Genomic DNA, 18,319 nt, shown 5'->3' with positions numbered 1-18,319 from the left:
CGTGGCTGTTTTGTTATCTGTAATGCTAATCTAAAAGACGAAAGCATTCTCAAATAGTATTTAAAAAACGAGTCGGCAACGAAGTGGTTAAAATGACAATCTCAAACAGACGAGTCTGCGCACTGAGGGCGTGTCTGGTGAAACGGCGCGCAGTGCTGGGATGAGCTTTTCAAATAGGTCCGCTTTGTTCGTTTATATATCATAGCTTGTGCGGAATAAAGGATTGTGTTATTTAGAGAAACAGCGAGTTACTTTTTTGAAGATGTCTGGTCGTGGTAAGGGTGGTAAAGGACTCGGGAAAGGGGGCGCTAAGCGTCATCGCAAAGTGCTCCGTGATAACATCCAGGGCATCACCAAGCCCGCTATCCGCCGCCTGGCTCGCCGGGGAGGAGTGAAGCGAATCTCCGGGCTGATCTATGAAGAGACCCGCGGGGTGCTGAAGGTTTTCCTGGAGAATGTGATCCGGGATGCCGTCACCTACACGGAGCACGCCAAGAGAAAGACCGTCACCGCTATGGATGTGGTGTACGCTCTGAAGCGCCAGGGTCGCACTCTGTACGGATTCGGAGGGTAGAGAATTGGACACAAGAACACGAACACAAAGGCTCTTTTAAGAGCCGCCCACCTTTACATTTAAGAAGCTTTCTATTCTGTCATCACAATGCACTTTATATTGCGTTTGTGAAACGGAATGTCTGTTAACGGAGACTGAATACTTTAATCGATGTAACAGTAAGACTGAAGATCGAGTAATTTATAAACCGTCACAGCAACCCGAGATGGAATTGTTTTCCTGTAACTCACTGAAGAGACCCATCTATTATTTTTTATAATCCCATGGATACTCTTGTGATGCTAATATTAAAGACGAGGTTCGGCAGAATTTAGGTGTTGTGTTTTGTTTTTTTCTGTTTGCTTGTTTTTTAACGTAGTGTTTCGCAAGCTTGAAGCATAGAGACTGAACTGCTCTACCCACACCCCTACTTTTCATGGATTAGTACATTATGTTTACGTTACTATTAATTACTATTTTATATCAATTAATTCGTTTATTTATGTGGGTAACACTTTTAAATAACTGTGTAATTCATGATGAATTACGTTGGAACTAATTTATCAGCATGATAAAATAGAAATTCATGACGAACACACTTCTAATTCTAATAATTTAATTCCGTGTCTGCAATTCATCATGAATTACATATGAACAGACACTTATTTTAATCAATCAATCAATCTTTATTTTATATAGCGCCTTTCATAGCGGACCACCATCACAAAGCGCTTTACAAGATGCAGTAACAAGAAAATCCATAATACTTTAAATACAGAGAAATGCATCATACATGATATACAGTAAAAAACAATGCATACTACATTAAATACAGTGGAAATACATGATATAGTAACACAATACATGAAACAGTAGCAGCAACACAGCAGCTGATAGCAGATATCAGTCTTAAAGAGCATGGAAAGCGAGAGAGAACAGCCGGGTCTTGAGAGCTGATTTGAAGTGTTACCATGTGTTTAACATACAGCGTTGACAAGGCTGTTCACCCTTCTTTGTATAAAGATAACATGTCGTTCCCCTCCACTTGCCAGGGGGGCAGCAGTAGTTTTAGTAGCTATTTGAATTACGATTGGCAGGTCACTCGTGATCTCTGCATCGTCTCTTTGGTTCACAGCAGCAGCCTGCCTCCTGCAGCTACTTTTCAAAGTTGCACTGGGCTGTGCTGGAGCAGAAACAGAATTTTGAGGGTGGAGCTTCGTGACGTCACGCAACAACCCCTGCAAAACTGGATTCTGTGCAGCTGTGCTGCAAGAACGCACCCACTGTATTTTTCTTTAGAGCAACAACAGCAACAAAAGTCAGAATTAGACAACCGAGTTTTTTCTTCTGTATAATTAAGTGGTGTTGCACACCAGTAGACAAGACGTGACGATAAACAAAAAGTAAGTCTTTTTTTGTTGTTGCTCTTTTTAATTTCTGTGTAATTTTAGTTGATTGCATGCACGGGCGTGTCAGATCCAAACTTTGGTTGCAAAATGAACAACGCGTGGCGGGTAGGGTTGCTACCTGCCTGGCCCCATAATCCCGGAACGCTGCGCGACAGAACTGGATTTTGAAGTTTTAAACGGAAGGAAATCAACACATGAATTGAGCGATAAACCTTTGCTAAATTGCTTCTGTTGCTTTAATTATCTCGAGGCAGCATGCCAATACAGTAATAGATTTTAACCAATTAAATACATAAGTACCATCATCAATATTTATTTATTGTATTAATAGTTTTAAAAAATATATTTTTAAAAGTTGCTTTATAGTTTCTAATAGTGTTTCGCCTTCTCCCGCACGAATCATTAATATTGACCAGCTGAAACCAAAGAGCGTGAACACCTGATCAGTGTTGTTATTATTATTATTATTATTATTATTATTATTATTATTATTATTAATAATTTCTTAGCAGACGCCCGTATCCAGGGCGACTTACAATTGTTACAAGATATCACATTTTTACATACAATTACCCATTTATACAGTTGGGTTTTTCCTGGAGCAATCTAGGTAAAGTACCTTGCTCAAGGGTACAGCAGCAGTGTCCCCCCCCCCCCCCCCCCCACCCCCCCCCCCCACCCACCTGGGATTGAACCCACGACCCTCCGGTCAAGAGTCCAGAGCCCTAACCACTCAGTATAAATTAATCAAGTGTTTAGTGCTCAGTTCACATGTTTTTCTTTCAGTTTAAGGGCAATTTAAAAACCACGTCCTGTCCCCAAATGTTCCGGAATTATGGGGCCAGGTAGCAACCCTAGGTGGGGGACGAATACTTGTAGCAGAGAAAGTTATTTTAGTTGTAATGGCAGTGTTTAAGTGCCAGTCAGTGAATATACATGCTGGAAAATAAAGAAAAAACAAAAGCAACTTACCAATCTTGTTTTCTAGCTTGTTTTCGTGTCAGTGGGTTTACAGTTTAGCCATGGTGTGCCAATTTAATATTGGCTTAATTTAGAGGTTTAAGAATGATGCACCTACAGTGTATTCCACTTAATTGCATGCCTGATAATTGCATTTTCCTGTTAACTTTAAAATATGTGAAGCCTGTATGAAAATTCACATGCAGCAGATTCCTGTTAATTCCCTTGTGGTGAACAGTTTTCTACATTTAACCAAGATATGCAATTATAAAAAAAACACATTTATATTCTCATAATAAATAATCAGGTATGCAGTTAAATATAATGCACTGTATCTATTACTGATGTTTGTTCATGACTGAATAGATTCAAATAAGAACATAAGAAAGTTTACAAACGAGAGGAGGCCATTCGGCCCATCTTGCTCATTTGGTTGTTAGTAGCTTATTGATCCCAGAATCTCATCCAGCAGCTTCTTGAAGGATCCCAGGGTGTCAACTTCAACAACGTTACTGGGGAGTTGGTTCCAGACCCTCACAATTCTCTGTGTAAAAAAGTGCCTCCTATTTTCTGTTCTGAATGCTCCTTTATCTAATCTCCATTTGTGACCCCTGGTCCTTGTTTCTTTTTTCAGGTCAAAAAACAAGATTCTAATATGACTTAACGTGATGTGCTTCTGGTATTATTTAAAGTTGGATTTCAGTGCGACAATGTCTCGATACATTTCACCAGCCTAACTGTATGTGTTTACACTTTGAAAAACAGGAACTTAATCCCTCGTACTGAAGACAATTTGCCTCGCTTCGCTTAACACATTTTTTTGTTGAAGGATCTGGACAGAAGGAGATATTTTCTTTATTTGAAAAAGATCAATGTTGTAATTGGTTTCTTGATTACTTTTGAGGCTATACTGTGTAGCCGCTTTATTTTCTGTTTCATATTTGTACCGTGGATACGACCATTGTGACGAGCGCAAAACACTTGCATTAGCCTTGCAGACAAAAGTGGAGGTGGTGGATAAGAAAAATAAAGGTGGGAATAAGCTTCATTTTCCATGTTTTAATAATAACATGGTATTGTATAGCCTGTGTGTGTGTTTGAAAGCACCCTTTTACAATTGTTTTTGTAACTTGCTTGTAGAACTCATTTTTGAGTAGGTAAGTTGGGCGCTGTGCCTATCTCTGATGACTGTGCCTATCTCTGAGAACAGGGTGTTAGTTCTAAGGAAACCTGCAGATACCAGCTGCATGACCATATACAGAAATAAATGCAGCACAGAGACAGGAATGTAGTGGAACCAGTCTTGGGCAGATCGCGTCCGACACCCTGCTTATGAGAGGGGGCAGGGTGCCTGGTTCAGTGCTTCTCATTCGACAGACAGCATATACAGAGAGAAGTGCAGGACGTGGGAATATTACTTTCGTTCTGTATTAGGCTATATACTGATATGTTGTACTTTGTATATATCATGCCACTATACTAATATATATAGTGGCCTGAACCTAAAGCAATGAGTGATTGTCTGTTTTCTATGCTTACATTTTATTTAATTCTGATTTTTATATTACTGTTTTATATCACTGTGGATGCAAGTAGTCAGTGATTTGCTCAATACCTGATGTTGAGGATGCCTTGCTTGCGTGGTTTAAAAATGCCTGTAATCAGAACGTGTCTGTATCTGGGACCACTAGTTTCATTGTAATTGATATTTGATTCATTGTCAATAAAAACCGACCGTATGCGTGTGGTTAGACATCTGATAATAAGAAATACTGATATTTATTTTTTTCCCCTTGAATATATTGGAACAGCGTGCACGAGAGAAATCTAAAACGAACAATATATCGAATGGTTAAATACGTTGTGTACATTTTTTCGACAGTTAAAATTCTGTGGTATTTTCAACTTACAGGAAGTTGTACGTCCCTTCAATAGTAAAGCCAGCCCTGATATTAAGGCCAGATTTTGTTTGTCCCTGGAATCGTCTTAATAGTGCTGTATTTAAATAAATGTTTTCTTTTTCTTTGGTAGCTATTAAACATAGTCCCCCTGTGTGATGCCATGGACAGCGTGAAGATGGAATCTCTCCCAATTAAAAAGGAGTTTTCTGAACTTGAACTTGTCCCCTTTAGAGTGGAGTTCTCTGGGCTGGCTTCCCTCCCCATTAAGCAGGAGCTCTGTGAGATGCAATGTGATAGCATTCAGCCAGTGGTCTCTGAGATTAAAGCTGAGCACAATGAATTGGAGATCCCCCAGACAGAAGCACTGCTTCCTGTTAAACAAGAGGTGCTGGAAGTTGTCCATATTAAATGGGAGCCCCCAAAAGTAGAGTTTGACCACATGGAACCAGGGAAGGAAGAATCGGAGGACCTCAAACCAGACGTCCCTGAGCTGGAGCCTGTGCGTCTGCGGGAGTGTAGCGTGGTGCTGGAGAGAATCTGCGTGAGAGAGCGAGGCGCTGGTGAGGAAGGCTCTCCTGACAGCATGCAAGGAGGTGGAAAGGAAGGCAGGCGGTCATATTCAGAATGCAGTCTAGCAGGTGAGTGACTCCCAGTAGCTGTGACATTGTCATTTATAAATTGTGTGATCTCCACAGTGTGTTTTGAGAGGGAGGGAGCACATGCCTGTCAGCACTGAGTTTTAAAAATGAGTGCTTTTGTCAACTGAAATCTTAGTGGTCCTGAATTAAAGTGAATACCTACACAAGACAAAGGCATGCAACTATTCCGCTGTATTACTTGGTACAATTATACTGGGATATCGTGCTGCTTCTAATTGCTTTTAAAAAGGGAAAATTACAAACAGAAAACAATCATGAGATGCTTCACAATCCAATTCTCTCTTGGCCCCTGTGGTTCTTATTGTGCTGTAGTTGTACAGTAGGTGGCTGATTTGACAGCAGCAAGTACTTTGAGAACGTGTTCACTGTAGCTGATTGTGCACGACAGCAAAGCATAAACAGTTAATGTTTCTTTCACCTCACAACAAACCTAAAGTCTGTGCTGCACATTAACCCCGGCAAAGGACAAGCTGTGGCACCTACTTTATAACAAAAAAAATAATAATAATAATAATGATTAAATTTAACAAGTCATCATGCCAAAATACACAACGTGGTATTGCAACGTTATTCATTGCACTGCACATATGTGGCGGATCAAAACTGCTCTCTGTAACATTTTAGTCAACTGTCTTCTATATTAAATGAACACATTAGTATTGTATATAAACACATGTTATCAATCAATCTGAATTTCGAAAGGTTATACTACAGTTCTGTGTTTGCAGCTGTACATACCCCAAAATAAAAGTCCTAAAATGCCACGATGAGAAATATGTAATTATAGTTTTTGTTCGGGGAAATAGACCTGAAACATTACAGGACAACTTCAAAGTTAGATTTTGAACCCAGGGCTTGGTTTTACCAGCATCAGTCTTTACTGACGTTGCTTTAACACATAGAGCCTTTAAGTTTAACTTTGCGTTTTTTTCACACAGGAGAGAAACCGTATTGTTGCACTAATTGTGGGAAGAGTTTCAATCAGTCAGGAAACCTGAAAGCACACCAGCGACTTCACACAGGAGAGAAACCGTATTCCTGCTCTGAATGTGGAAAGAGTTTCACTAACTTAGGAAGTCTTCAAAGACACCAGCGACTTCACACAGGAGAGAAACCGTATTCCTGCTCTGAATGTGGAAAGAGTTTCACTAACTTAGGAAGTCTTCAAAGACACCAGCGACTTCACACAGGAGAGAAACCGTATTCCTGCTCTGAATGTGGAAAGAGTTTCACTAACTTAGGAAGTCTTCAAAGACACCAGCGACTTCACACAGGAGAGAAACCATATCACTGCTCAGACTGTGGGAAGAGTTTCACTGATTCAGGAACCCTGAAAGCACACCAGCGAAGTCACACAGGAGAGAAACCGTATTGCTGTTCTGACTGTGGGAAAAGTTTCAGTGACTTGGCAAATATTCAAAGACATCAGCGACTTCACACAGGAGAGAAACCTTATCTTTGTTCTGACTGTGGGAAGAGTTTCAGTGTCTCAAACAGCCTTCTTTTCCACCAGCGAATTCACACAGGAGAGAAACCGTATCGCTGCTCTGACTGTGGGGAGAGTTTCAGTCACTCAGGAACCTTAAAAGCACACCATAGAATTCACACAGGAGAGAAGCCGTATCGCTGCACTGACTGTGGGAGGAGTTTCAGACAGCTGGGAACCCTGAAAGCACACCAGAGAATTCACACAGGAGAGAAACCGTATCGCTGCACTAACTGTGGGAAGAGATTCAGTCAGTCAGGAAACCTGAGAGCACACAAGCAGCTTCATACAGGAGAGAAGCCGTATCACTGCTCTGAATGTGGAAAGAGTTTTGGTAGAATAGGCAACCTTGAAACACACCAGCGACATCACACAGGAGTAAACCTTACCACTGCTCTGACTGTGGGAAAAGTTTCAGTAACTCAGGAGACCTGAAAACACACAAGAGAATTCACTCGGGAGAGAAACCTTAACACTGTACAGAATTGCTGTTGTTTACCAGGATGATCGTTAACCTTACCCTCTAGTAAGAGCTAGCAAACCTCTCCTTTCCCTTGTCTCTCAAACCAGCTCCTGGTTATCAGAACAAAGTGACTGTCACCAGAGAAGTCTGTGTGCTTACAGTTACTGTACTTTAATCTGGTTCAACAGACAAATCAACACATTATCCCAGATGACATTCTTCTATAAATACATTTTGGCTGATTCAAGCCTGCACCTATGTAGGGATTTATTTGAGTTTAAAAAAAAAAAAGTATAAATTGGAGTCGTCTTACACCTCTTATTAGATTAGAGAAATAATAGAATACTACATTGCTCTGTATCTGCAAGATTGGTAACAAATGTGCATTTTAATAGCTGCTTGCATTGCAAATGCCGTTATATTGTATTATTCTGTGTGAACCCATTCCAGAAACTCGTGCTAGTGAGCCACTTAAGGAAAGCACCCCTCCTGCAAGTGTTTAGTTTAGGCTTAAACGTCTTTCATAAACTGCAATTGTTATATAAATTAATGTAAAACATACAAAACACAAACAATTGCTGGACTGGTTCTTTAATATGTTTAAATCCAGAAGGGTCCTGCTGAAAATGTTATTGTAATCAATGCTAGCAACTATCATTGTACCGTAAATGAACGATATACAAATTAAAACTAACACGACAGGAGGCTGTGTGGTCCAGTGGTTAAAGAAAAGGGCTTATAACCAGAAGGTCCCTGGTTCAAATCCCACCTCAGCCACTGACTCACTGTGTGACCCTGAGCAAGTCACTTAACCTCCTTGTGCTCCGTCTTTCGGGTGAGACGTAATTGTAAGTGACTCTGCAGCTGATGCATAGTTCACACACCCTAGTCTCTGTAAGTCGCCTTGGATAAAGGCGTCTGCTAAATAAACAAATAATAATAATAGTATTAAATGTTCCTATTTCACATAATGAACGACAGCCTACCTTACCGTGTTGATCAAGGCTTGCACATACTCCATTTAAGAAGTAATATCAATGGTCAATACTCTGGAAATATGGGAGGAAATCTAAGGGAACGGTCTTATTTATAATGCAATAACAAACAGAAATGACTTGATACCTAAGATGAGATTGTGGTAAAGCAATATAAATGTTAGATATGAAAGATAATCACGTCTTTGAGTTAAAACAGCAAAACACTCAACTGTATACAAAACAATGTTGTTATTATTTATTTCTTAGCAGAAGCCCTTATCCAGGGCGACTTACAATTGTTACAAGATATCACGTTATTTTTTACATAAAATTACGTTATTTTGTACATATTATTTTTACATACAATTACCCATTTATACAGTTGGGTTTTTACTGGAGCAATCTAGGTAAAGTACCTTGCTCAAGGGTACAGCAGCAGTGTCCCCGACCTGGGATTGAACCCACGACCCTCCGCTCAAGAGTCCAGAGTCCTAACCACTACTCCACACTGCTGCCCCATACATACTTAAACGATTTCCCACATATCCCATTGTATCATATGATTATAAGCATTCAGCTCAACCTTTACTTAATGTACAAAAGCTGGGTCAGCAACACAGTCGAATTTCTAATAAACTGGAATAATGGATCTCTAAACACAATTGTGTAGCCTAAACAAGTGGAAGAGGCATAGGAACACACTACCACTTGAAATCGGTAAGCGTTCGCAGTAGGGGTGAGTCGGTATACCGGTTTTGCGGTTTGGGTACATTACAGTATTTATAATGTTCCTGTTATGCTAGCAGTGTGGAGTAGTGGTTAGGGCTCTGGACTCTTGACCGGAGGGTCATGGGTTCAATCCCAGGTGGGGGGGACACTGCTGCTGTACCCTTGAGCAAGGTACTTTACCTAGATTGCTCCAGTAAAAACCCAACTGTATAAATGGGTAATTGTATGTAAAAATAATGTGATATCTTGTAACAATTGTAAGTCGCGCTGGATAAGGGCGTCTGCTAATAAATAAATAATAATAATAATAATAATATGCTACATCGCAAATATCGTAATTACGGTATACAGCGGTTAATGCTGTGTTGTGTTCCTATGAACAAACTGCAGGAAAAGGTCATTGTCATATGAACACCTTATCTGATTCTTTGGATGATGTCATCGTTTGGATGAGTAAGAACTTTATGAAGTTCAATTCAAATAAGACCAAAGTTATTTTGGTAGGCACTAGGACACCACTTTAAACTTTCCCTAACTCTTTGTGGCCGTGTCATTGCTGTATTCACTTGAGCCGGGCATCTGGGAGTAATCTTAGATTCTGGTCTTATTTTCGAGGCTCATGTCTCGTTGGTGTTTAAGTCCCCTTTCTCCCACCTACGAAACGTTGCTAGAGTTCACTCTTGCCTTTCACAGAAGGATGCTGAGATTTTGATCCATTTTGTAACATCGCGCATTGATTGCTGTAATGCATTATTGATTGGGCTGCCTTCTCACCTGGTGTACTGGTCACAACTGGTCCAAAATGCATATTACACCTATTTTGGAAAATTTGCAGTGGCTGCCTGTCAAGTTTCATATTACATTAAGATCTTACTCTTGACTAGTAAGGCTGTTGGGGGAATAAGGCCTACATATGTATGTGAATTGCTGAATCCTTATATCCCTAGACTCCCTCAGCTGCGCTCTTCAAGTTTGGAGTTGCTGACCAATCCCTTATTTAGGTGTGTCCCTTGGGTTTTTCTGCTTTGCTCTCTCCTTTTGGAATTCCCTGCCTCCAGTTATCAGAAACTCTGACACTGGAGGAATTTAAGTGTCTATTAAAAATGTACATTTTTTTCCCAAGTTTATGGAAAATAGACATTTAATATTTTAATATAATTGTTGTAATTAATTTGATATTATACTATAATTTTTGCTTGTTTTGTAAAGCACTTTGGAATGGCTTGCCATTTAAAGGCAGGATATAAAAAAATTAATTCATTGATTGATTATTATTAATTGCACTGCTAAGCGTTGGCTTTGTTTCCATAAATTTATGTTTTCGGTTCAAATAAAAGACTATTGATTTAGTTGTGGTGTGGGCTGTAGAACATGTCAAATGTTGTTTTGTTTTTTTTGTTTGTTTGTTTTTTGTTATATATATATTATATAATTAAATTTGTAAACATCCCAGCTCCACTTGAATTAAGCTGAAATTGTATTTTGCTATTAAAATGCAAAAACAAATCACTTAAATCTAACCAAATAAACATTAATATATGCAGTTCTGCAGTGCGTGCAGTGAGACAGAGAAACCTATACAACAACTGTTAATGTGATTAAATGAAATACAGCTGGGAATTGTTTGCAAATTAACTTCCGATGTGATTAACCTGAAGTCGGTATTTCTGTTGAATCTGCCAAATAAATAAATAATCTATTCCGTGTTGTAAAATCAATTTAATATTGTTCATCGTGGCGAGACTGCCCTCTAGTGGTCATTTGTGGAATAGGTAGTCCAATACAATATTGTTGCAGTGCCTGTTACCTGCACGTTTTGGCTGTGTATTCACATCTGGGTTTCAGTCAGAAATATTTAATTGTTTATGCATTTATTTATTTCTTAAATGAGACAGGTAGATACATTTGCCTTTTAATTTAAATTCCCTTTTGAGCAAAACAAAAAAGTATTTTATACATTTTTGTTAGTTTAGAAAGTTTTTTAGTCGTTAACAACAGGGCTTTATACAACCTGTACTTCTGTTAATATTTTATTTAACCGAAATGAAAATCGTGAAGAAAACTTGGATTTGTGTTTATTGAAAGGGTAGTTATATTAAAATAAACATAAGAACATGAGAAAGTTTACAAACGAGAGGAGGCCATTCGGCCCATCTTGCTCGTTAGGTTGTTAGTAGCTTATTGATCCCAGAATCTCATCAAGCAGCTTCTTGAAGGATCCCAGGGTGTCAGCTTCAACAACATTGCTGGGGAGACTCTCACAATTCTCTGTGTAAAAAAGTGCCTTCTATTTTGTGAATGCTCCTTTATCTGATCTCCATTTGTGACCCCTGGTCCTTGTTTCTTTTTTCAGGTCGAAAAAGTTTGCTTACTATACCAGAATCTAAATCATTAATGTAGATTAGGAATAGCAGAGGACCCAATACTGATCCCTGTGGTACTCCACTGGTTACCTCGCTCCATTTTGAGGTTTCTCCTCTAATCAGTACTTTCTGTTTTCTACATGTTAACCACTCCCTAATCCATGTGCATGCATTTCCTTGAATCCCTACTGCGTTCAGTTTGAGAATTAATCTTTTATGCAGGACTTTGTCAAAAGCTTTCTGGAAATCTAAATAAACCATGTCGTATGCTTTGCAATTATCCATTGTCGATGTTGTATCCTCAAAAGAAATCAACCAGGTCAGTTAGACACGATCTCCCTTTTCTAAAACCATGCTGACTATCTCCCAGGATATTTTTATAATCAAGTACAATTTTCTTAATTTCTTAAATTAAACTGGTGTCGTATTTTTCGGGTTTACCTGGACAGTGCCAGCCAGCAGCAGGATGAACGCTTCTCTTTTGCCACCACTAGTTAAAGGAGTTACCTTTTGTGAGATTGCCATTTAAAGTTTATTTATTTACAGTGTCTGTGTTTAACATTCTGGGGAGGTGCTTCAATCTGCGGTCACATGAAACTGTACATAGCTATTGGTTCATTATTACGCTATTACAACGCATATTCATTTTTGTTTTCAGTATCAAATCAATAAGGTAATCATTGTAAATAAAGCCCAATAAATAAATAAAAATAAGCTCTACTTACAAACACTTCTTTAAAAGTCTTCTCGTTTAAAAATGCATTGAATATTCGAGTAGTACGATAAATAATCGTATTTTTACTATATGTATAGTATACAAAAAAGTATCTTAATACAGTTTTTTAAAAGAACTACCCCACCCAATATCTCCCCACGAACCAGTCTTTAATTGTATGACACTAAAAGAAATATCGAAGGGAATCCTCGGGGTACGTTGCAGCAGCTGTAGTGTGTGTGATCTCTGCCTGGGAAAAAACAACAATATTCCCTAGGAAAAAAAACGAAAAAAAAAACGGTAGATATCAGTGCAGAAAACAAACAAACAAACAAAAAACCATAAGCAATCAGTGCAGAAAACTTAGAAAACGTGTTCACAATCTTATTGTAAAAAGAAAAAAGAAACAAGGACCAGGGGTCACAAATGGAGATTAGATAAAGGGGCATTCAGAACAGAAAATAGGAGGCACTTTTTCAATGGTCAATACTCTGGAAATATGGGAGGAAATCTAAGGGAACGGTCTTATTTATAATGTAATAACAAACAGAAATGACTTGATACCTAAGATGAGATTGTGGTAAAGCAATATAAATGTTAGATATGAAAGATAATCACGCCTTTGAGTTAAAACAGCAAAACACTCAACTGTATACAAAACAATGTTATTATTATTCATTTCTTAGCAGAAGCCCTTATCCAGGGCGACTTACAATTGTTACAAGATATCACATTATTTTTACATACAATTACGTTATTTTGAACATATTATTTTTACATATAATTACCCATTTATACAGTTGGGTTTTTACTGGAGCAATCTACCTTGCTCAAGGGTACAGCAGCAGTGTCCCCCCACCTGGGATTGAACCCACGACCCTCCGGTCAAGAGTCCAGAGCCCTACCAGTATTTACAAACTTAAACAATTTCCCACATATCCCATTGTATCATATGATTATAAGCACTCAGCTCAACCTTTACTTAATGTGCAAAAGCTGGGTCAGCAAAACAGTCGAATTTCTAATAAACTGGAATAATGGATCTCTAAACACAATTGTGTAGCCTAAACAAGTGGAAGAGGCATAGGAACACACTACCACTTGAAATCGGTAAGCGTTCGCAGTAGGGGTGAGTCGGTATACCGGTTTTGCGGTTTGGGTACATTACAGTATTTATAACGTTCCTGTTATGCTAGCAGTGTGGAGTAGTGGTTAGGGCTCTGGACTCTTGACCGGAGGGTCATGGGTTCAATCCCAGGTGGGGGGGACACTGCTGCTGTACCCTTGAACAAGGTACTTTACCTAGATTGCTCCAGTAAAAACCCAACTGTATAAATGGGTAATTGTATGTAAAAATAATGTGATATCTTGTAACAATTGTAAGTCGCGCTGGATAAGGGCGTCTGCTAATAAATAATAATAATAATAATAATATGCTACATCGCAAATATCGTAAATTACGGTATACAACGGTTAATGCTGTGTTGTGTTCCTATGAACAAACTGCAGGAAAAGGTCATTGTCATATGAACACCTTATCTGATTCTTTGGATGATATCATCGTTTGGATGAGTAAGAACTTTCTGAAATTCAATTCAAATAAGACCAAAGTTATTTTGGTAGGCACTAGGAAACCACTTTAAACTTTCCCTAACTCTTTGTGGCCGTGTCTTTGCTGTATTCACTTGAGCCGGGCATCTGGGAGTAATCTTAGATTCTGGTCTTATTTTCAAGGCTCATGTCTCGTTGGTGTTTAAGTCCTCTTTCTCCCACCTACGAAACATTGCTAGAGTTCGCTCTTGCCTTTCACAGAAGGATGCTGAGATTTTGATCCATTTTGTAACATCGCGCATTGATTGCTGTTATGCATTATTGATTGGGCTGCCTTCTGGTCCAAAATGCATATTACACCTATTTTGGAAAATTTGCAGTGGCTGCCTGTCAAGTTTCATATTACATTAAGATCTTACTCTTGACTAGTAAGGCTGTTGGGGGAATAGGGCCTACATATGTATGTGAATTGCTGAATACTTATATCCCTAGACCCCCTCAGCTGCGCTCTTCAAGTTTGGAGTTGCTGACCAATCCCTTATTTAGGTGTGTCCCTCGGTTTTTTCTGCTTGTGCTCCCTCCTTCTGGAATTCCCTGCCTCCAGTTATCAGAAACTCTGACACTGGAGGAATTTAAGTGTCTATTAAAAATGTACATTTTTTTCCCCAAGTTTATGGAAAATAGACATTTAATATTTTAATATAATTGTTGTAATTAATTTGATATTATACTATAATTTTTGCTTGTTTTGTAAAGCACTTTGGAATGGCTTGCCATTAAAGGCAGGATATAAAAAAATTAATTCATTGATTGATTATTATTAATTCCACTGCTAAGCGTTGGCTTTGTTTCCATAACTTTATGTGCTCGGTTCGAATAAAAGACTATTGATTTAGTTGTGGTGTGGGCTATAGAACATGTCAAATGTTGTTTTTTTTTTTTTTTGGTTTGTTTTTTGTTATATATATACTGTAAACATAAGCATAAACTTGTATATCTGTATAATTAAATTTGTAAACATCCCAGCTCCACTTGAATTAAGCTGAAATTGTATTTTGCTATTAAAATGCAAAAACAAACCACTTAAATCTAACCAAATAAACATTAATATATGCAGTTCTGCAGTGCGTGCAGTGAGACAGAGAAACCTATACAACAACTGTTAATGTGATTAAATGAAATACAGCTGGGAATTGTTTGCAAATTAACTAACGATGTGATTAACCTGAAGTCGGTATTTCTGTTGAATCTGCCAAATAAATAAATAAATAATCTATGCTCTTATTGTATTACTTGTATTGTAACACTTGAAATGTATTTGCTTACGATTGTAAGTCGCCCTGGATAAGGGCGTCTGCTAAGAAATAAATAATAAATAATAATAATAATAATAATCTGTGTTGTAAAATCAATTTAATATTGTTCATAGTGGCGAGACTGCCCTCTAGTGGTCATTTGTGGAATAGGTAGTCCAATACAATATTGTTGCAGTGCCTGTTACCTGCACGTTTTGGCTGTGTATTCACATCTGGGTTTCAGTCAGAAATATTTAATTGTTTATGCATTTATTTATTTCTTAAATGAGACAGGTAGATACATTTGCCTTTTAATTTAAATTCCCTTTTGAGCAAAACAAAAAAGTATTTTATACATTTTTGTTAGTTTAGAAAATTTTTTAGTCGTTAACAACAGGGCTTTATACAACCTGTACTTCTGTTAATATTTTATTTAACCGAAATGAAAATCGTGAAGAAAACTTGGATTTGTGTTTATTGAAAGGGTAGTTATATTAAAATAAACATAAGAACATGAGAAAGTTTACAAACGAGAGGAGGCCATTCGGCCCATCTTGCTCGTTAGGTTGTTAGTAGCTTATTGATCCCAGAATCTCATCAAGCAGCTTCTTGAAGGATCCCAGGGTGTCAGCTTCAACAACATTGCTGGGGAGACTCTCACAATTCTCTGTGTAAAAAAGTGCCTTCTATTTTGTGAATGCTCCTTTATCTGATCTCCATTTGTGACCCCTGGTCCTTGTTTCTTTTTTCAGGTCGAAAAAGTTTGCTTACTATACCAGAATCTAAATCATTAATGTAGATTAGGAATAGCAGAGGACCCAATACTGATCCCTGTGGTACTCCACTGGTTACCTCGCTCCATTTTGAGGTTTCTCCTCTAATCAGTACTTTCTGTTTTCTACATGTTAACCACTCCCTAATCCATGTGCATGCATTTCCTTGAATCCCTACTGCGTTCAGTTTGAGAATTAATCTTTTATGCAGGACTTTGTCAAAAGCTTTCTGGAAATCTAAATAAACCATGTCGTATGCTTTGCAATTATCCATTGTCGATGTTGTATCCTCAAAAGAAATCAACCAGGTCAGTTAGACACGATCTCCCTTTTCTAAAACCATGCTGACTATCTCCCAGGATATTTTTATAATCAAGTACAATTTTCTTAATTTCTTAAATTAAACTGGTGTCGTATTTTTCGGGTTTACCTGGACAGTGCCAGCCAGCAGCAGGATGAACGCTTCTCTTTTGCCACCACTAGTTAAAGGAGTTACCTTTTGTGAGATTGCCATTTAAAGTTTATTTATTTACAGTGTCTGTGTTTAACATTCTGGGGAGGTGCTTCAATCTGCGGTCACATGAAACTGTACATAGCTATTGGTTCATTATTACGCTATTACAACGCATATTCATTTTTGTTTTCAGTATCAAATCAATAAGGTAATCATTGTAAATAAAGCCCAATAAATAAATACAAATAAGCTCTACTTACAAACACTTCTTTAAAAGTCTTCTCGTTTAAAAATGCATTGAATATTCGAGTAGTACGATAAATAATCGTATTTTTACTATATGTATAGTATACAAAAAAGTATCTTAATACAGTTTTTTAAAAGAACTACCCCACCCAATATCTCCCCACGAACCAGTCTTTAATTGTATGACACTAAAAGAAATATCGAAGGGAATCCTCGGGGTACGTTGCAGCAGCTGTAGTGTGTGTGATCTCTGCCTGGGAAAAAACAACAATATTCCCTAGGAAAAAAAACGAAAAAAAAAACGGTAGATATCAGTGCAGAAAACAAACAAACAAACAAAAAACCATAAGCAATCAGTGCAGAAAACTTAGAAAACGTGTTCACAATCTTATTGTAAAAAGAAAAAAGAAACAAGGACCAGGGGTCACAAATGGAGATTAGATAAAGGGGCATTCAGAACAGAAAATAGGAGGCACTTTTTTACACAGAGAATTGTGAGGGTCTGGAACCAACTCCCCAGTAATGTTGTTGAAGCGGACACCCTGGGATCCTTCAAGAAGCTGCTTGATGAGATTCTGGGATCAATAAGCTACTAACAACCAAACGAGCAAGATGGGCTGAATGGGGGCCTCCTCTCGTTTGTAAACTTTCTTATGTTCTTATGTAACATTTTACCGTAATTTATCTCGTGTGTGATCATGCCGCAATCCAAATACGTGAAAAGTCATGGAGTGTTCACATCAACCACACATTAGAATAGCGTGCTCACTTTACAGCAGTGTGTTACGACGACACATAGGAATTCCACTAAATATACATCGATTACCGCAGTGTTTATTAATAATGTGTATTTTATAATGCATCACATTGCAACTTACTTACGTGGAAATCTTCGCATTGTATGCTTTGTTTTCCAAAGCGGTGGCAAGAGGAGAGACAATCAGGTGTGTGATTGGGAAATAACACTGATTAATTCATCATTTAGCAGATGCTTTTATCCAAAGCGACTTACAGAGACTAGGGGGGTGAACTATGCTTCACAACTCCTGCTGCAGAATCACTTAAAATAGGAGCTCGATTTTCTACCGAAGGACCGGGGCTGGTTTCCATTAACTCCCGTTATATTCGTTATAAATATGGTGATAATAAGCGGGGAGAGGGTGGCATTAACAGGAGTGGTGTTAAGAGGGTTGGAGTGTAAATTGTACAGTTCAAAGTTTATAAACCATCTGATGTCGAGTTTACTGTGTGCTGCTGATGTGATTTTTTTCAGCCTCTTTCCTTCCACTAGGTGGTGCTGTAAGGATAAGAAACCACTAAGGAGAGAGGAGAAATGCTTTTCACTTGTGACATGAAACTGAATTGGAACCAGGCCTTCAGAGGAATATGAAAGGCAGAAATGAGAGGATAGTGAATTAGCTGCCTGTCTGTCTGCACTTCTGAAAGATGAATGAGGTGTTTAAGAATCATAATTAAAATTGAAAAACTGGTGAAATAATTCTTACAGCTTTTCAGACCGTATTTCTATATACTGTGTCACGAGCAATGATTCAGACAGTCCCCCTAAGTTTCAATCTCCATAGCTTTAAATATATTATACAGCAGTGACACCAAACATGATTCAGACAGTCCCCCTAAGTTTCAATCTCCATAGTTTTATGTTTTATACAGCAGTGACATCAAACATGATTCAGACAGTCCCCCTAAGTTTCAATCTCTATAGTTTTATGTATTATACAGCAGTGACACCAAACATGATTCAGACAGTCCCCCTAAGTTTCAATC

At 38.2% G+C, this 18,319-nt stretch overlaps 1 pseudogene; it reads left to right on the top strand.

Moving 5' to 3' along the window:
• The first annotated feature begins 772 nt into the window (after positions 1-772).
• Positions 773-8,377, top strand: LOC131723410 (zinc finger protein 501-like; annotated as a pseudogene).
• Positions 8,378-18,319: the final 9,942 nt, after the last annotated feature.

Source organism: Acipenser ruthenus, chromosome 55 (genome assembly GCF_902713425.1).
Source record: "Acipenser ruthenus chromosome 55, fAciRut3.2 maternal haplotype, whole genome shotgun sequence".
Taxonomy (NCBI): Eukaryota; Metazoa; Chordata; class Actinopteri; order Acipenseriformes; family Acipenseridae; genus Acipenser; species Acipenser ruthenus.
Note: the sequence above shows the minus strand (reverse complement) of the source record. Positions and strands in the feature narration are given on the sequence as shown.